The sequence below is a fragment of the Mixophyes fleayi genome, chromosome 1 (genome assembly GCF_038048845.1).
Source record: "Mixophyes fleayi isolate aMixFle1 chromosome 1, aMixFle1.hap1, whole genome shotgun sequence".
Lineage (NCBI taxonomy): Eukaryota > Metazoa > Chordata > Amphibia > Anura > Limnodynastidae > Mixophyes > Mixophyes fleayi.
In genome coordinates, this window is record NC_134402.1 from 130,725,448 (window position 1) to 130,731,447 (window position 6,000).

General features: G+C 37.0%; 1 protein-coding gene across 1 annotated transcript in view; it reads right to left on the bottom strand.

Moving 5' to 3' along the window:
- The window catches only part of UGT8 (UDP glycosyltransferase 8), a 78,488-nt gene extending 72,696 nt beyond the window's left edge, over nucleotides 1–5,792 (bottom strand). The window contains exon 1 of the mRNA XM_075200346.1: nucleotides 5,321–5,792. The gene's annotated coding sequence lies outside the window, so the exon portion shown is untranslated. The remainder of the gene's footprint in view (nucleotides 1–5,320) is intronic.
- Nucleotides 5,793–6,000: the final 208 nt, after the last annotated feature.

Sequence of the window (6,000 nt, forward strand, 5' to 3'; positions counted from 1 at the left end):
TTTATTCTCTGTGCATGACCCTTTGCCTGTTTCCTGGACCTTGATTACCTACTTAATGACCCGATCTCCACTTTGTTACCTGGACTCCCTGTTGATTGCCACCAGCCCGGACCATTTGCCTGTACCTGACCATGTTTTTTGCTTTTGACACACAATCCTGGCCTGTCCCGGATACCAGCCTCCAGTATTCTGATTACCTTCATTCTGTACTGCAGTTATACGGATTAGCCTTTACTACCCTAGAGCCTAAGTCCTGGGGGCATCTGAGTGCCTCCAAACAACATCAGTTTTACGGCAAAAGTGGTTTCTAAAGGTGAAAACCTCCAACAGCTTGGTTCTAAAGCGGTCATAGTGGTCATAACGCCAGCACCTTCCATTAAAAAATGCAAAAGCATACCTTTCCATGGTCCCAATTTTCGAGCGACATCCTGATTCGCGGGCTGCAAAAGTGTCAGGGCCTCATTTGTGGGCGTGGTTTGGGTGGAATGGGTACGTGGATTATGTTGTCCTGCTTCAGGATTCTAAATGTTGGGAGGGTTGCAAAAGTGTGATGCTGGGCACAATAAAAACATTAATGATGTCACAAAAATTAATTGAGATAACACAGATATAGCCTCCTGTAACTGTCCCAGACTGTCACAAAATAAAGTGAGTGTCAGTCGTTAATGTAGTTATTCCGTGATGAATTATTTTGTTACCAAACACATGAATGACTGGTAATGATTTTCCTCAGCTGATAAATTTTTGGAATGGCCTCGCACTAAAACTCTAGTACAGCAGTATTATACCATGCAGCAAAAATTGTTCTGTCCATTTCTTTGCTGAAATAGAAATAAATTCTTCTGGACTAAGAATTTAGGGTGGAATGAGTTTGCAACATTTTCAAAAGGATAATATAAATTTTTCCAAATACATCAAATTCTATAAATCATAATTTTCTAAACCCAGTCCTCAGGGACCCCTAATAGTGCATGTTTTCCATATCTCTTTGCCGGAGCACAGGTGTATTCATTACTGACCGATACATTTTGAAAGATCCACAGGTTGTACTAATTATCTCACTAGTAACCTGGAAAACACAAGGACTGGGTTTGGGAAGCGCTGCTCTAAATTATTTCTAGTCACCTCCGCTTTCCACTAAAGTATCTATCTTATTGTTCTACTGCATAATCATTTTAACTGGATCTTGACCATCAACATATGGGTATATGTTAATTTACATTTAACCAGCCTTCTCAAACGTATGGGGCCTCATGCAAAGTTGAACATAAGCCTGTTTGCGTAGAATAACTTCACTCTGATCATGCCCCCAAAAAGTCCTGCAAGTACTCATGCCATTGCAGGATTGTATGCATCCTCATTGTGCCTGCCTGCACCTGAAGTGGGATGATGGAGGAGGGGAGGAAAGGCACGCTCTAACTTGGACAAATCCCAGTTACGGTGAGTTATCAGAATTGTGAACAGATTCAGACCTGAACGCAAATGCATATATCACTTTTACAGCTGGATTAATTGCAGCAGCCTAAGTGCTGGTACAAATACATGTTAATGCTGATAATGACAATTACCAGCACTAGCTAAGCACTTCTGATTGGCAAACCAATCAGAGAGAGGGAGGGGGAGTGGGGTAATTATGCTAAATCACCAACCCCCCCCCCCCCCCCAAAAAAAAAAAAACCTTCTCTGTTCACCCCTGCATTGAACATGCATATATTATAAGATTTTTGTAGCATAGTTGTCACACATGCTGAGGTAATTATCCTTAAAAATGTAATTTAAATACACTGTGTGCTATATACATTTAAGATAATAATAACTGTCTGAATTTTCACGAAGACCTTGTCCTTTTGCACTATGTCTGCAGAGATAGTAATAAGCATACAAATTAAAGTGAGGTTATAGCATAATTGCTACACCTACTGGACCAATTAAGTCCTTTTTAAAAGAAAATCCAAACAAGTATATTGTGCTCTATACAAATGGGGGATTGCATGAATTTCGATGAAGACCCTATCATCCCTGTTGCATTATGCAGAAATAACTAATCAGCATACAAAAAAATTATGTTAAACAACTTTATTGGCCACAGTGATAAAGTGTATACCAGTTACGGACCTTTTATTATTCCTTCCTATTTCAGACAGAAATCTCTCTAGAACATTTTAATATTCCCTCTTCATAGTGTTTTGTATACATCAGCTCACAGTTTCCCCAAAGTATCTTCTTTATGACTACTAGAACCACATCACCCAATTCTGTATTTAGTACATTGTGGTGTTTACTCTAAATATGGTAGAGAGGTGTGTTCAATTTTTCAGTGTTTATAGTTTTATCACAAGGAAACGTTTGTTTAAACATACACTAAACCTAGAGATTGTTTATTGATTAAAAAACAACATACATTTTGTTTATTTTTCAGCCGAACAATGAAATCATCATGTTATGAAACTTTCTTTTACATGTTATTGTTAGCCATTCCAATGACAACCTTTCTACCATTAATAATTTGTCCACATCAGCAAAGGGAGTAGTATAGTAGTTGCGCTCATATTAAGAGAGTATACACATACCCCCCAACAGTCCAAATATAGGCGTGACAGTCCCAATTTGTGGAACCTGTAGTAAACGGATCTTTGATGGAAAGTGGGTGTGGTTAGATTAATTATGATCTATGGGGATGAGGGCGTCTTGTACATATCAGTGGCAAGGTTTGATTTGTTCCAATTTTGCCTAGATAAATGTTGGAAGGTATGTTTATAGATAAATCAGGCCATCTGCAAATTTATACAATAAGAATCTAAGAACCAAGGACATGTTGTACAGAACTATGTACGATTCGTTGAATACTAATCTGATGTGTAATTATATATATATATATATATATATATACACATATACACACACATCTATACATATACACACACATAGTGAACAAAATAGTGCATAGGCTAAACTACAATGCAGGTGAACCTCTATATGTCATTGATAGGCAACGTGAAAGAGGTGGAGGGCTGTCCACCAACCTTCAAAGGGACTGCACAGAGGAAGGAGTGAGAGCACAGTGCACTCCCTTCTACTCCAAGTCTGCCGTGTGACTGCCCTATACTGTGCAGAGAAGGTCCCATAACACAGGAGTCAGCTGCCACCTTTGTGATAACACAGGGAAAAGCTCGCTGGGAAGCCGAAGGTTGCCCGAGGGCTGCCATTATTTACAGCTACTATATTTTATTGCAGGTGAAAAAAAAAAATACTTACTTAATAAAAAATTGAGACATAGAATCTGTTACATAATATATTTTATATGAACTGCTCTAACTAAATACTTTCACCTACATAAATGAAACCCAAGGGCATAATTATAAACATAGCAATAAATGTGTAAATGGCGACTTGTAAACTTTTATACATTAACTGTTGCTTGCGAGAGTTCAACAAATAATGTTTGGGACTTTATTTTTAATTATTCTGAAGAGCTGCAGTTTTCCATGGTTCAAAACAGCTATAAATAAATGTTTTGGATAGATTGAACCATTACAATCACATAACCATGTGCCACAATATGAAAAGAAAATTATGCATTTGAAGACAAAATGATATCAGCCGTTTGAAATATTCTGTATGTAGTTCTGTTTTTTGTGCATTTAGGTACGTTTTCCAGTTACCTTCATTTTATTTAGCAACAGAATAATGGGCTTAAAGTAACAAAATGTTCCAATCCCTCAAATCAAAATTCTCACCCAACCTATTTCAGAGCTATACTCCAATTATTCCCAAAGATTTGCAGTTATAACATAACTTACATCCTCAATAATTCTGAACCAACCATTAGCTAGAATTTTTTTTGTGGTAGTATAAGTGCCATGCATAATTTTATATATAATATGTCTAGAGTTGAAGAAATGGTCAGAATTGTTAGGTGGAATATTACCCTCATTCCACATGGAATTATCCATAAGCTTTGCTACAGTATACCTAAACTTCCAACTTATTATACCTCAACCATATCAAAGAGCAGTATGAACTGTCCACACCCCGGCTGTGTGAAATGAAGAATTTACAGGTAGAGTGTGGAATAACAAAACAAAAGCAGACCTTGTAAGATAGATCTGGAACTGTGTTCATCTTTAGTCAATACAAGCTACATGATGTACATGTTACATTGTAAAATAAACATTGAAGAATATCCTATCAGTTGTCAGTATAAAACACTATCATCATGAGTATAGTTTGTCAGTCATATTGTTACATGTGGAAAAGTATAACATTATCTTAAACTGCTTGATATGTTTTTCAACAATTTGCTAATAATAATAATTACAACTTACCTCTCAGGGCTCCTACACACTAGACAAAACAATCACTTTTAAACTTTGGGTCAGTTAGCTACGTCTATAGTGCTTTGGACGCAATTAGATTCTAGTTATCATAGAGATAACTGATCTTTATGGTAAATCACAGTGTACTTTCAGTACAGGCTACATTTTAGCAGCTTCCTGGATTTCACGGAGTACAGATGGAACGTACTGAGTACAGGGTACACAGTTACGAGAGAGATCAATGATAATCCATGATCTGGGTGTATCCACTGAGGAGTGGGCACATCTAATAACACCACCGGTAAAACGTGTTTAACTAGTTTGTATGATGAGCTCTAAAACATGGTTAACTAGTTTGTATGAGCTCTAAAAGGATGTGCAATACGAATCGAAATAGGCACAGATTATGGACTATACAATGTAAAATGCATTATTGTGTGTATAGTTTTTATTTTCGTGTATTATTACTGATTAATATTCAGTTAACATGAATAAATTAACTCTGTGTTTCATTTTTGAAATGCTGTCGAAATTGCATGGCACTGCTTACTGAGCGTTGTACTTTCTATGAAGTTCTGTTCGTTGAAAGTGAAATCACAAAGACCTCAGTAGAAAAGTTGTGTAATTGCTGCCAATATTTTAATTAAAAAAAAGTGGTTAAAAAATGTGTATAAGTCCATACAGTAAACATTTTTCTTAATTGTATATTTATTTTTATACTGACAGTCGGAGCTGTACATTTAAGCGCAGTAGTTACTTTACAGACAGTGTTCCCCACTTGAGACCCCCTACAGCGCGTAGGCTTTCAGAAGCTCAGGTGACTGGATAAGTGAGGCATGCAAACACAAGTTTGTGAACTATTGTAATACTCCACATGAATGTGCGGTGAGAGCAATCCATATAATAAAACCCTCAAAACTATGCAGTCTACAAACCCTGTAATTATATTATAACATAATCAAATGTTTTGTTATTCACATGTTATTTCATTCTGGTGTTCTTACCTTTTATATCTTGTATTGACGATATCTCTTTTTAAAGCTTTTGCAAATAAAGTTTCCAAAAGGTAAGGCAGGTTAATTAGTAGAAATAAGTATGTAAAGGAGTCATCGATGTCCTTGCAGTGTGAGACCGTTCCACAGCTGCTACTGCTCAGTGGGGACAAGGTGATATCAGATAAAGAACGTTGCTGTATTATACAGGAGTGCAAGATAATTATCAATTCAGTTGCCAAGCGTTTTCTTTGCTGGATACAATGACAGAGCCTGAGGGTTTCTGCCTCTATATTTTTTGTGGTAAACCTAATATGTGCCTTTGTAGTGTTTGCTTCTGCCGGGACAACTGTGTATGATGCTGATATATTCTTCCTCCTCACTGGCTCACTTGCATTTTCTCTCCCTTCCCAGGGTTCTGTGCTCTTATTAACTTCAATAAAAGTCCCTGATCTAACTCCGCCTCTCCTCAGTTCTGTCCTGCATACTTATCTTCATCGAAGCACTGTGTCACTCTGGGGGGAGGATAACACTGCTTACACTGTAGCTTTTTTTCAATCAACCTTTTGGCATATGCTCTTGAAAAAAGATGTGCATGCAAGAAAGCATTACACCATAATTCACAAGGTCATTTAAAATTGTTATAACAATTTGTTGTACAATAAAAGCAAAAGACAATGGGCTGCATTTAC